General features: G+C 29.7%; 1 protein-coding gene across 5 annotated transcripts in view; it reads right to left on the bottom strand.

The window, feature by feature from the left end:
- The window catches only part of Atg9 (autophagy-related protein 9), a 363,261-nt gene that overhangs the window by 326,754 nt on the left and 20,750 nt on the right, over nt 1-15,757 (bottom strand). The window contains exon 2 of one of the 5 annotated variants that reach the window (XM_089598546.1): nt 12,541-12,656. The exons of the other annotated variants lie outside the window; for them this stretch is intronic. The gene's annotated coding sequence lies outside the window, so the exon portion shown is untranslated. The remainder of the gene's footprint in view (nt 1-12,540; nt 12,657-15,757) is intronic. 5 annotated transcript variants of the gene reach the window in all.

Genomic DNA, 15,757 nt, shown 5'->3' with positions numbered 1-15,757 from the left:
TCTTTTTCATGAATTTTATATTAATTTTTTCTTTTTGTTTCAAGTTGCATACATATAAAAACTTGTATTTTTTAATAATTAATTTGCTGTGATACAGCAAGGTGGGCGGTATGTTCACGAGAACGCGTTTTTAAAATGTAAACAAAGACCCTGAAGCTGCTGTTGCTGGTTGCGAGAGAGTACGGCCGAACTCAAACATATTCTTAGACGTCACATCCATGAACTAGCTTTTACACTTACATGTAAATTTACCAGCAAGTACAATTTCGGCTATACTGGCTTTTCTCGCTCGCAGGCACGAGCAGTAAGGCTTTGTCTCTCGAGCAGATCAATCGCTCAGCAAAGCATAGTTGCGTCATTAACGACCTTTTGCGACTTCTAACATCGAACTTACCGAGTCTCGCTTAGCTCAAAGATTGTTCTGTTTTATTGTTTTTTTTCTTCTAATTAATTCATCTTGTTAATACTTTTAGTTGTTTCTTCTCTTCTGTTTTCAAACAAGCAAGCAAGCACACATATTTTTGTTATATTATAAGGTTTATACTTATTGTTACCTGTTTGTTAATAAATCTGGTTTTAAAAGTTAAACGAAACGAGTGCGTGGTTTATTTATATTCTCGAGTTTCTTGCGAGATTTTTTCAAGCCCTCGAAGCAACGCTTTTGACACTGTAAAGGCAATACTTTGATCCGGCGGCATAAAAGTCGATATCGCGATACGCCGTTGGCTATTTAATTAAAAATTTATAGTTGGCATTGTCGCGAAAATAAACAACCAGTATTTAATTTTCTATCCATTACATCACCAGCCCAGTCTGCATCCACATAAGCTTTCAAAATATAAACCTTTAAATTTCTTTCATATGTTAATTTTTTACTTTGAGTTAAATATAAATACTCAAGTATTCTCAAAGCGTATTTAAATAATATTTGATCCAAGCAATTCTGGAAACGACTCAAGTAGTTTACCGTAAAACTTGTGTCTGGTCTCGTTCCAGAGCTAATATACAGAAGTGCTCTAATCAAATTTCTGTAATCTTTATATTTAGACGCAGAATGTGTTGGTTCACATTTCAAATTTTTTTTCATTGGAGTTTCATACAATTTTGAGTTTATTAAATTGTATTTGTTCGCTAATGACTCAATATAACTTTCCTGATCTAATTGCAATATACCTTTAGTTTGATCATAGTTTATATTGATACCTAAATACATCTTTACTGTGCTCATATCTTTCGTATAAAATTTTTTTTTTTAATAATGCTTTTACTTTATTAATTTCATTTTGATCTTTGCTGCATATAAGTAAATCATCCACAAAAATAATTAAATATAATGAATTGTTTTTATCATGTTTCATATACAAGCAATAGTCTTGATCAATACGTTTGAATCCCAACTTCTACAAATGTTCATCCAAACATTCATACCATACTTGTGGACTTTCTTTTAAACCATACGAAGCTTTCTTCAGTTTACACACTTTACCCGAATTATCATCAAAACCTTCTGGTTGTTTAACAAAAACTTCTGATTTCAAATGGCCATTTACAAAAGCTGATTCAAAGTCCATTTGATTTATCACATGATTATTCTGTAAACATACATTTAATAATATTTTCAAAGTCTAAGTTTTTGCTACAGGACAGTATTTGTCCTCTATCATTTCTTTTTGCTCAAAGCCTCTAACAATCAGTTTCGCTTTAAATTTATTTTTACTTTTCTTAGTGTAAGCCCACTTAACATTAAAAATTTTTTTTATTTTGAGGCATTTTTACTAATTTATAAGTGTTATTTTTCTTTATATATTTTAATTCATTTAACATCGCCTCCTGTCAATTAATACTTTCACTGCTATTTATTGCCTCACTACAATTATAAGGAATATTAGCGCTTGCAAAGTTTACATAGATGAATGTGCTATAGGTCTCTGATTTATACCTATTTGGTTCTTTACGATTTCTGTGAGATTTCCTACGAGTTATCACTTTTTCTTTTTTATTTTTCTTCCTCCTTTTCAACAGTATTTTCTTCTTTATTTTCACCTTCAAAAATTGAATCGAATTCGCTATCATTATTACTTTCTATTTCACTATCCGTACTTGACTTATTATCACTAAACCCTACTAATTTTACATTTCTATCTATAAATTCTACATGTCTAGCTAATATAACTTTTCCATTAACTAAAATTCGATATCCAACATTCTCATAACCTACTAATACACCTCCATCTGCCTTTTTGTTCCATTTACTACTTCTTTTAGCTTCCGATATTCTTACATAAGCTTTGCTTCCATAAACTTTCAAATTTTTAATATTTGGTTTCTCTTTTAGCAAGATCTCATAAGGAGTCGTTTTGTATAGTATTGGCCAATATTCTATTTTTCAAATAAGCAATCAAGCAATCGTGCATGTCGCTACAGTTCAAAATTATTATATTCTCAACAAAATTAAAATGGATAGTTCTATATTAAGTAAAAATTAATAAAACAAAGCCAGTGAGGACTATACTTATGGTCACTGACGTCATACTCGAGTAACTTTACAGGTCAGCTCAGTTTTTTCTGCTTCGAGACAACAGAACAAAGGTTATGTTAACAGATTTGATGTCGTTCTTACTTCATCAACATAGATGTTGGTAATATTTTTCGCGTCTGTACTGTACACTAAGTGTTACTAAAATTCTCATAGTTTTTACGCCACTTATGATAACTATTCAGTAATCTTAAGTTATTTGTGGCTGACAATGTATTGAGCCCCAAATCATTCTGCAAGTCCACGCTATTTTGGCATCAGATGGCGCCAATACACTTACACACAGCAAATAGCCAACGTTTACACTCCTCTCCTCGTAAGCACACATTCAGTATACGTTTTCCAGTAACCCAATACCCTTTCCACGGATCTCCAAAATGTGTGCCTATATGAAAATTTCCACACAAATCCACTCCTCTCCTTTTAGGCGCCTACCCCTATTATGCTAGTCAAATAAAACAAAAATGTGCACCTGGTTCGGCCACTTGACCGCAACGGGGCACTCAAACCGGTGAAAAAGTGGGCACACTCCATAGCATTGTAGTCAGCAATCTCCTTACTAATCTCTGATACTGCCATACCAACTGAGAAACTTTTTCGCATGATTTTAATATCTGCAGAAATTTGTGGTAAGACTATTTTTGAATCATTCCAGAAATTTTTATTAAAGATTTAAAAAAGAGTAAGGAAAATAATGCTTTATTACACTTAGTAACTTTATTAACACGTAAATAATTTAGAAACAAATTTCAAGGATTAATTTGTTAAACTGAATAGTGGTCAAAGAAAATTTTTAACAAAATTATTGATAGCAATATGAAATTATATTTTATTGATGGTCCAGGAGGTTCTGGAAAAACATGTTTGTACAAAACCTTAATTTTTTATTTTCGTTAAGGTGATTCTTTCATGATTCCCGAGTCATAGGTACAACTATTATGTTAATACTTATTACTACTGCTTAAATTTCAAACGAATATTTGTAAATATTGTTTATTGAGTCAAATTAAGAACTGATTAAAAATTTGAGGTTATGATATCTGATATGAGAGGTTCATAGAAATAATTGTGGAAAATTTGATCTTAACCTCAAAATACCAGCATTACATGCTTGCCTGTGCAATAAACGTAGGAAACGAAAATGTAGACCTGTGTTTTTTTTAACATCTTTTATTTAAGTCCATGAACATATGTATTTCAAAGTGGCAGAATGTGTAGAATTGCGTAAGCTTTATTGTGTCAGTTTTCTACTTTAGTATGTTCAGTAAATAAGTAACTAGGCTACAACTTTCAGTAAAGGAATGCTTAGTTGCCATAAGAGCACATGCTTAGAATTTACTTTTCATTTATCATTTTCTTGCGTTTATATTCGTCAGCCTACTCTAAAATTTTGAGGGGTGGTGCATTGAAACTTAATAAATGATTCCTTAAGGTTTTATATTATTCTGTTTATAATTATTTCATGAACAAACCACCTTAAATAAGGAAAAAGTTTAATTTATGGCTTGGACGGGAATTACTTCAGTTTTATTACCTAAAGAGATGACAAGTCATAGAACATTTCGATTACCATTAGATTTAAACAACAATGGAAGTTCTTTTTTGGAATACGAAACTGATGAAAAAAATAACGAAAAGTAAATGTAAATAATTGGGACGAAGCTTCAATGATTCCTAAAAAAGCTTTAGAAACAGTGGATAAAACTTTAAAAGACTTGCGTCATAATAATATTCTTTTCAGTGCAAAATCATTTATTTTAAGAGGCAATTTTAAACAAATACTTTTAGTGACAAGGCATATAAGTAAAAGTTTTATAATTAGTAAAACTATAACGTATTTTATGAGAACACTTCAAAATTAGGAAATTGAAAAATAATATTTAGTGTGCAGACTAACAATTTTCTGTATTGTTAATTGACTATGGAAACAGAACTATAAAGTCTTTTGAAATTCCGCAAAGATGGAGAACTGATAACGTTTGTAAATAAATTAACAGGAATGGTGTATAAATAGCTGCCTAAACAGTAATTCTAACAACTCACAACGAACTTCTGTGTATTTTATATGAGAAAGCTTGCATTTAATGAAAGGGAAAGAATATACTTATTACAGCATAGATTATGCTAAACATAAAGGTAGTGATCGCACTAATAAACATATAAACATAAATTTTCGTATAGAAACTTTATATAATATACATGAATTATTACCGTCCCATGATTAAAATTTAAGAGTAGATGCTATTATAACGTTGATAAAAAATTTGAGCATATTCGATGGCTTTTGCAATGGCAAGGACTAGGTATAAAAAAATTATTTAAATATAATTTAGAAGCAGAAATAACAACTGGTGAATTATCCAGTAATAACTTATCTTTACCGTTAATTATTTACAGATAACAGTGTCCATTAGTTCTAACTTTTTCCATGACAATCAACAAATCGCAAGGTGAAAGTTTTAATAAATTAAGACTTCACTATAAGAGACCTTTGGTTTCTCATGGTCATCTATACGTATTGGTACCAAGATGAAGAAATCCTGAAAATACAGTTATATAAAATGATTCCGAGAATCAAGCAAACATTGAAAACATTGTATGGAAATTAATTTTTGATCGATAACAATTTTATTATTTCTTTGTTAAATTTAATTTCTTATAATTTTTTCTTCTATTCTAAGAAATTCAGTTTTTGAAATATATGAAATGCATCGTAAAAATTAGATAGACTTTTTACAAGTAAAATCACCAAAAAAATTACTTATTAACTAAGACACTGTATTTTCAAATTCTTACGGTAGAAAAAAAATAGAAATACTCACATTACAAAATATTTTATTTATACTAGAACTTTCACCTTTATTTTAAGAATTTTGAGTTTTAGTTGACAAATACAGTAAAAAAAAAAAAAATAGAAATACTCACATTACAAAATATTTCATTTATACTAGAAACTTCGATTTTATTTTAAGAATTTAGAGTTTTAGTTGAAAATTAATTTTACAAAATCAAAGAACAGGAGAGCATTTCATTTTGTACTTCAAATTTTGTCATTAAAAAAATTGTTGTTTACTTCAAACGCAAATTTTATATTAACAAAAATTTCGTACTAATTTATTGCCTGTGCCCAACACCGTTTTGCTGCAATGTAATTATAATATTTAACATTGATTAGTAAATATAGAGATGTATTCATTTATACGGATATGTATACTTTTCTTTCACAAAAACGCATTTATAATAAAGTTTCCATCTCTGAATACTTCAATTTTAAGGGTACGTTGTATATTTAAAATATAATAAAATAGTGTTATACGAAGCTATATGTGGTATCTACATTTTAAGTTTATAAAGATAATAGCAACATCATTAAGAAAAGTAGAACAAACTGAGTAACACTTGTTAGAACTCGATTATATAATTAACAAGTCCATAAATTTGTAGATATTTAGATATTAAATTTTCAAATTTTAAGTCATTCTTAGGGGGTTGGTGCGCAACGCACGTAGGGGGGCAAAAGCCCGCTAGTATATAGGTGTGTGTATGTGTATCTTATGTTGTACAGTTACAAGACCAAATTCGATCGCTACCCTCCCCCACCCCCTGGAAACCTAAAAAAACTCTAAATTTTCCCCTCTAATTAACCCAATAATTAATATAGTACTAAAATAAAAACTTCCTACCACCCCTCACCCTCTTCAAGCCCACCTTACATTTTAAGTGTTCTTCCGTCTGGCCCCCACTCTGATACCATTTATAGTACTTGTTAAAAGCAAATTATTAATAAAATTAGAATAAAAGTTGCAATTTACAATAAAAGTTCCATTTTTTTTACAGCCTAACTTTTTTATTATAATTGATTATTATTCATGTGTTGAATAATAAAATTGTAATTGCGTAGTTGTAAACGATTCTTTTTATTTTTTCATGAATACATGTGTGTAAGCGAAGAATGTTATTGATAAATTATTTATCTATGCCTGAAATATTTAAAAATTAATTAACATTTTTAACAGCACATACGAAAAATGTATACGAGCGTGCGTGTGTGCGTGTTTAAATGTGTGTGTATCATAAATTGTTTTGTCAATAATGTGAGCGACAAAAATTTTTTTACTACGTACTTTATTACACACGTTTTTTTTCACGTTATCACGAACAAATACATAATAAATTCATGTATTTAATATGCAAACTACAAATGCCAAGATGGCCATGAAGATTTTTTATATTAAAATTCTGTTAAAAATAATAAAAGCAGTCGTAAATGATTTTTGTTGCTCATGTGTTAGTTATTTTTATGTATTTTTTCTCGGAATTTAAACGCAAGGAACACTGCTCTTCATGAGCGCTTGTGTTGCAATTTCCAGTTAAATCAATTTGTTGAATAATGAATCATCCGGTAGAAGTTTTCGTTTAATTTATAACTTAGGAATAACTAAGGGTTATTTAATTACTCTTGAATAATTTTTAAATTTATCAATAATATATTATTGATAAATTATTGATATATAATATTTATATTGATACAAATATTATATAACAATATAATAGTTGTATAGTCAATCTAAACAATGATGAAATGTTGATAAACATGTACCCCGTTATTTATATTACGTGCAACCAATGGAAAAGTTTCAGAATAGCACTGACTTTAATAAAAGTTTTTGTAATATACTGATAAGATCCTAAGAAACATTCAGCTAACTCAACCTCGTCATAGGGGCAAAAGGCCCCAGCAGGGGGTATGTGTACCCCAAAAACTGCCCCAACCACGGAGGGGACTATACAAGTTTTTGAAAACACCTATTTTTGCCCCAAATTGGCATCTAGTATGTATTTGTGGTCGCTGATTACAAATCTGATGTCAGGTTACACGAGTCATGCAACTTACTCCGTAAATTATGCAATTTTTAGCCGATATTTCAGTTAATATGACACGAAAATGGCATGTGGAGTAGTTATTATACAAAGGATACTCCAAGGGGTTTTTTGATCGCTGATTACGAATTTGATGTCAGATTACACGAATTATTCTACGCGCTCTAGAAATTGTGCCATTTTTTGGCGAAATTTCAACTGCTGTGGCACAAAAATGGCATAGGAAGAATTGGCAAAGGGAGTATAATATTTTCAGCGTAAATTTAAAATATTTTCGGGAATATAAATAATGGCAATTTAAAATTCGTGATTGATGCTTTAAATTAGTTTTTTTGACACAAACACCTTTTCGTTTCAAAGAAAAATTGGAATATTGAGATATTTTTATTAATAGTCCGAATCATTCTCAAGAGTTTCAGGATTCATCTGCTCTTCGTCATCACTATCTTATAGGCTTACATTTAATTGTTCTACCTTGTTGTCTTCTGTTGCAGCCGAAATCCTATTACCACAGTTGCTTCCTTGGCAATACTTGCATTTTTGCGTGCAGTGCAATCCAGCTTTTCTACAGCCACAGTTACTCTCACAAGTTTATATGTTTATATATATGGGTCATTGTTAAAAAAACTTAGGCTATTGAAGACTCATTTTGACCCCACACGAGAATAGTCTTATCATCACTTTTTCCGATTTATCCTGATATGCAAGTTAAAAACTAAGAAAAAAAAGTAGTGGCACCTCCTGTATACGTAAGCATCTCTGAATATGTACAAATTTCAGATTTTTTTATGGTTACGGTATTTACTTTTTTATTCTGTCTCTGTTTTTGGCTGATTTTATTTTTTTTTCTGTAAAACTTTTTTTTATTTGTTCCATCAGTTGAATATTTAACTTTTTTCAACTTTGCTTTTATTTTCTTATTAACATCAAAATTTTTCAATTTTACGGAACTTTGTAAATTATTTCTCAAAATCGGGGCCATTCTAAATACCTAAATCTGTAGTCTAAGCGAAAAAATATGTCTGTTCGAATGATTAACAGAAAAATTCATTTTTTGGGGTTATGGTAATGACGAATCGTCTTAAAAAATGGATTCTACTCTAAATAAATATTAAAAATATTTTCCTTGCATTTATAACTTTTACATATTATCTAATTCTATTTGTTACCACTTAAAATATGCATGTGCACATACTCCTTGACGACAAGATACAGCCGGTGACGGTAATGACCAATTTCATTATTATTTCAGGCACACAAAAAAAAAGACTGTTGCAAAAAAGAGTTTTTCAATTTGTCAACAGCCTTGCCAGTTTATAAACATAGTCAATACAAATAAAGGTAGACAAGGTCAGTGGCAACTCCACTGAAGTCGAAAAAGCGATTGTACTGCAAGAATTTGTGTGAAAAGTTTGAAATTAACAAAATAGAGGGACACAGTTCGAGAGACAATATGTACCACGGAAAATTTTTTAAGAACTTTTCCCGGAACAGTTAGGTAAATGTTTGACTTGACTTCAAGATATTTCAGTATAAAAAATTTAAAAAATCGAAATTCTCTCTTCATGAAGGCACAAAATGTGGAATTCTTACCGCAGACAGGTTACGGTAATAATATTTTAACACTATATTCTTTGTTCAAGCTTGCAAATCTCATCTGATTTGAGATTCTGCGTATAAATACAAGAAAAACATAATTACTTTTAATAAAATTTTCGTATATAAACATTATTTTAACAATCAAACTGTTTGTAAAGAGCAAGGACATAAAAAGTACAAGTTTTTTTTCAATGACCCAAATATATCTTCCTATATTACATAGCTTTTTTTTATATATTAGAGTGCTCTACGTCTGGCTCCTAATTAATAAGGGCACTACTATGGGCACTTAGTACTTGGGAGAAGTAAGGGAAGAGAGATGAGAGGCCTTCCATTACTGGGAGGGGGTAGGGGGAAATTAGGCAATTTTGCTGCCAGAAGGTCGCCTAAACCCTCTTCGAGGAACATTGCGTGGTAAAAAAGCACATGTGAAAAGTCACAGAGGTACTTGCTCGATAAAGTCGCACTGGCCGGGAATCGAACCACGGTCTTCCGCGTGCCAATCCACGACCTAGCCGACTGAGCCATCTCGCATTCTTATGATATAGTTTTTTATACAGTATTTTTGTGGGGCTATCCACAGCCGTCCTCCTCGCCCCCCCCCCCACTAATATTAAGCCCCCCTCAAAAAAAGGAATAATTGTATTTATTTCAATGGAAAAGAGACCCAATATGGCACCTTTGTGTCATGATTTAACCTCCTCGGCCCCGTCTCCCATTTTCTACTTCCCATCATCAGCCACCCCTTGACCCCTTCTCAAAACAAGGGAAAATTGTATTTATTTCAATGGAAAATTAAACCAATAAAATTTTTGATTGCCCCTCCTCAGCCCTCCTCACCACCCTACAATTTGTTTTGTGCCTGCTTGCCCCCCCCCCTCATTCTCTTCTTACACTTTTTTAAGCCCCCCTCGCCCCCCCTTAAAACCAAGCAAAATTGCTTTTATTTTAATGTAAAATTAACCCAATAAAATTTTTGATCACCCCTACTCATCCCCCTTCACTGCCACTCAATTTGTTTTGACGCCTGCTCACCCCCTGCATTTTTTTTCACATTTTTTTACCATCCCCTTGGCCCCCTTTCATAAGGAGTCAAAATATTCTTTATTTGCATGTGAGATTTATTAAATACAATTTTGGTCAATGGTTCATCGAAACATTAATAAAATTTGTTATTTTTTAATCTATTTTTTTTACACCGTCAATGAGGCAAATATTTTATCTATTTTTTTCACACCACCCATGAGACAAATAGACAGGCGTGATCTTTTTTTGTTGTTATTATGTACATGTGTGTACGACATTATTTCCATAAGTGTAACTATAAAATTTTATATTATGGTAAAACAATAACAACAGTGGAAATCATCGCCAATCAGTCTTTTTGTGGAACCATGGAAATGTGCCCTGTATGAAAAATAACATTCATAATATAATATATAAATCGAAAGTACTCCATAAAAAAATATTGTAACATGAAAAAGGTAGCAGTTTGTAAGCATAAGCAAATGGCTGGTAGAATATAATGAAACTAAAAAATTTTCAGAAAATACAAGACTTTTAAAAAAAAATTTTACATTATGTTACATGCCGCTTTATTTTCCCATATATACATTAATAACAATAATGTATTTATCAAAAGTAAAAATGCATAAATAATATAATACATATTACATATATATAGAGCACTTTTCTATAGTTACCTAAGAAGCAAATCAGCCCTATGAACCACAGAGGGACAAAGCTGCAGAGAATCAAAACAAACAATGACGAAGTCAATTTATCTTTAATGGAAAAATTTCATTCCAGACAACATTTTTTATTACATTTTCATTTTCATTTCACGAAAATGCCATCCTTAGTTTTGCATCTTGATAAGGTAACGAATAATTGACCATGTGAGACTAATGGTTTTTTAAAGTATAGTCCTCCCATATCAAAAGTTTGACCTTGTGATTTATTTATATTCATTGCAAAAGCTAAAACTAAGGGAAATTGCTTTTTGTATAAAATGAATGGTAATGAAGATGTATTGCCAGTATTTAAAGTAATTTTTGGTATAAAAACTCTTTGGCCAATTTTTTCACCAGTTATTATTTTTACCTCAACATTGAATTTCAACAACTTCGTTATTTTTAACCTTGTGCTATTACATAAACCATCTGATATACTCAAATTTCTTATTAACATAACGATTGCTTCAATTATTAAATTAAGTTCATGTGGTGGTAGACCTTCACGAATATTATTTGGTATTTCCATCGGAAAATTGATATAGATATAATCATCAGATTAGTCAACTCTTTTAAATGTCGCTGTATCTATACTGTAATATGTCTTTCTTTCACCTTTCATCTAATTTTAAAATTTTATTGTTTGAAGAAAGTGTGTACTTGTCATGTGAAGTAAGTATTACACTATTCATTGAAAAGCTATTTATTGATTTGAATATTCTTCAACATATATATTTTGTTCTCTATTTTTCAGGAATCTTGAACGTTTTAATTTTTCCTTCACCAAAATCAAGTAAAAATTTTAAAAACTATTGTCTATTCAGCGCATATTTATACTTAATTTTAAAACTTTAAAAAACGACCAAAGAAATGAGCGTTTGATTGTTTCTGTAATTATTATTGTAATGTTAATATATATTTCTATGTATATGTGTGTGTATATATATATATATATATATATATCCTATATTATATAGTTGTTTTTAGGGGATTTAGCCCCTAACCCCCTCCATCCACCTTAAATTACCTTGTTAACTTTTTGTTTCCTTGCTGTTTTAATAATTCATTACATCTCTCTACATCTTCCTTCACCCCCCCCTCCATCGCCCATGCATCCCACACCCATCTCCCTCCATCCCCCACTCATCTCCGCAGTTCAAGCACCTCTTGAAAGTTTAAGAGTATTATTGCATTTTGTTGGTTTGTTGATTTAATTGCGTCATTCAATTCGAGCGTATTACACGATACATTTTTAAGAAGAATTTATATTGTATGATAAAATGTGAGATATATTTTTAAGAAGTCTTAAAACTGTATGACAGTTAATTTTTTAAAAATAATATCCTGTAGTAATAAAGAAAAATAAATAAATTTATTTCGAAAAATTTATACACTATGAATTTACAAATTGTGATTTTTTTATAAGTCTTTTTAAATTTTTATACAATTTTATACAAATTTATTTCATTTTACATTTACTGTGAATTTTCATATGTCTATTTAAATGTGTTGATCTTTTGAATTTTTTATAAAAATGGATGCATGTGAATCTTTTTTCTAAATTATGTTCCTTTTGATGCTTAACGAAATTTTGTTTTAAAGTAAATACAATTTTACAAAAATCACAAACGTATAACAATTTTCGATGTGTCTTTTTATGATCTAATAATTTTTCAGGGTTCAAAAATTTTGTTTTGTATACATTGCAGGTGAATAAATCTTTCAAACTGAAACATAATTTGTTATTACAAGTATTTGAATAATTGTTCGAGATCAATGATATATTTTTACCTCAACTGCATTGTGTGGCCTAATATGTGTATCAAATATATGTATTAATTTTTTAATTGATAATATCTATGAATTTTATTTTTTTTCCAATTTTTATTCCATTTGCTAGGAAATACCTGAAAAAAAATGTTAGTACATATAAAAAACAGATATACATATAAAAACAGATAATTACGTATTTACTTTTATAATGTATTATTTTTCAAAATAACATTTACGAAATTTGCTAATTTACAAATAACGAATAACAACATGAAGTATAAGACGTTTGTAGATGGATAAAAAAATTTTGAATTATTGAGATGTTTCGGATTAAACATTATTGAATTTCTTAAATTATATTACTAAAAGAGATAATAAGTCATATAACATGTTAATGCCTGTTAGATTTAAATAACAATGAAAGTTTTTTTCTAATACTAAACTGGTCAAAAAAATTGAGAGAAATAAATGTAATTATTGAGGACGAAGCTTCAACGATCCCTAGAAATGCTTCGGAAATAGTGGATAAAACTGTGAAAGATTCATGTAATAATAATTTTCCATTCGGTGGAAAATGATTCATTTTAGGAGACGATTTTAGACAAATACTTCCAGTAATAAAGCATGGGTGTAAAAGTTCTATAATTTTATAATATAGTAATAACATTATTAGTGAAACTATAAAGTATTTATTTCTATAGAAACACCTAAAAATTTTGAAATTGAAAAATAATATGCGGAGTATAGATAAACATTTTTCATTATTAATAATGGACATTAGGAACAAAACCATAGTCTTTTGAAATCCCTCGGGGATAGAAAACTGATAACATTTGTAACCAAATGAATGGGGATGATAGAAGTAGTTGATTAAATAGAGTGTCATTTTGACACCTGATAACGAACACTCGTATATTTTAAATAATCAAACTTTGAGTTTTATTAAAGGGACAGTGCATACTTATTAGATAATAGATTTTGCATAATATAAAGGTAGTGATTGCACTGAAGATAACATAAGCAAATTTTCCAAAATAAACTCTTTCAATAAAAAAATACACGACACTGTTATGTAGATCAAAAACTTGAGTAAATTTGACGGTTTGTGCAATGACACTAGACTACGTATAAGAAAAATATTAAAATGTAATTTAAAGGCAGAAATAATAACTTGTCAAAAATGTTGTAAATGAGATTTCAAACCCAGAATCACTTTCAATACCAGTAAAAATATTTTTTCCGTTAATTATACACAGAAAACAGTTTTTATAAGTTCTATCTTTTTCCATGAAAATCAATAAATTACAAGGTCAAAGTTTCGACAAATTAGGATTTGCTACGAAAGACCTTTGTTTTTTCTAGGACAATTTTACGTATTGGTATCAAGATGTAAAAATCCTAAAAATATATTTATACAAAATGATTCAGAGAATCAATCAAACATTGAAAATATTGTGTGGCAAGAGATTTTTTAACGTTAACAAATTAATTATTTTTTTGTCAAAGTTTATTCTTTGTAATTATTTCTTTTTTCTGTAAAAATTTTAGTTTTGAAAGAAATCTAAATTAATTGTAGAAAATGAGACTTTAAACAAGTAAAAACAAAAAAAAATTACTTATTTATCATGACACTGTATTTTTAAGTTCTTACTTGAAAAAAATAGAAATATTCACTCTACAAAACTTTTTATGTACATTACAACTTTGACTCCGTTTTATGTACATTACAAATGTCTCCGTAGCACTTTGAATTTGTTGAACAGCAAGAAAGTATAGTCTTGAAGTGAATTTTTTATACTCTATTGAATAAACTATTTCTTTCGACCTCTGAAATGGAGGAAAATGAAAAAAATGTCAAAAAACGTAGGTAACATCATGCAAGTGGAAATAGATGTAGAAAGCCCGTTGAAACAGATAGGTCTTGTTCCACTAAAAACCTGAGAAATATTTCCCTACAAATGACAAAAAGTCTCAATGAAAAATACTTTTCTTCGCCTTCTCTAACAACGAGTGATAAAGTGTGCTACAATTGCCGACTTTGTGTATATGATAAATGTTAATCTGAAAAGTCATACATGACTTACTTTAAATAATGTCTTTCTTAAATCCGGCAATAATTAATTTTTATTGTCTCATCACTATTCGAAATAACTGTTAAATGATGTTTTCTCGTTTTCAGCAACAATTTTTAAGCATCACTTTTAACATTGCAATGTAAGCTAAAACCTTTTTCAAACTATTGACAATCACATATTTTTGAAATACCGCTACATTCGGATTGGCTCAAATCCCAATATGAACGATGTGCGGATGAGGCACGCTATTGGAGAAACTCAGACTCATCGGAAAGTTGCGCCATCACACACCTTATCTGCTTACATTATGTACTATACCTACATCTCTTAAAAAAGGTGTACTTACATATAAAACTATACTTTGAAGGAAACAACAAATAAAATTTAAGGAACAAAACGCATTGCAATCAACAAAGTCTCATACCTGTATATAATTAAAAATAACTATACGTGATTGCTAAAATAATTTGAGTGTTCTTTTAACCTACAGAATAAGCTTTATTCTATTACTTCTGTCAAAACAAAGCAAATACGTAATAAAATTTTTTTATTCATACTTTAGAAGTAAAATAAATTTCGAGGGTAATTTTAGAGTGTTTCCAGCCATCGTAACTCGTACGTATAGATAACAATTAATTTTTTTTTTAATTCAACATTGCATAGTTAATGAATTGTTTTGTATATAATTGATAAAAACAAAACACTACGTAGCTGTAGATGGCGCAACTGTTGTAAAAATACCGAAATACTGCAATTTACGTGATTTTCGGCAATAACTCTGTCTATCTTTATTTTTTTTTTTGCTATACCATAAAACTACCATAACCGGATTTGTGGGAGCATATTCCTAGCACACTAAGCTGACATCATAAATTTTTTGAGGCTGAAAGCTTGGATCGCATGCCCTCTTTTTCCATTTTCAAAGTTTAGTTTTCGATTTTAAGGTTATAAAATTTACTTTTGGGCCTTTAAACCATTTTTTCTGAAAATTCAAGGAATTTCAGATTTTTGTATATACTGCATATTTTTACTAAAAATTGATCTTTCAAGAGGAATATCGAGCTCAAAGTTACACTAAATCTTAAAAAACGCCGAAAATTGAAAGTTTAGGGGTCCATAGCTCACTGTGGTGACTTCTAAAAAATCTAAAAAAATTCATC

The sequence above is a fragment of the Copidosoma floridanum genome, unplaced genomic scaffold, assembly GCF_036245765.1.
Source record: "Copidosoma floridanum isolate Cflo_tuat_1 unplaced genomic scaffold, Cflo_Japanese_pri ptg000006l, whole genome shotgun sequence".
Lineage (NCBI taxonomy): Eukaryota > Metazoa > Arthropoda > Insecta > Hymenoptera > Encyrtidae > Copidosoma > Copidosoma floridanum.
This window is presented reverse-complemented; position numbering and strand designations above follow the sequence as displayed.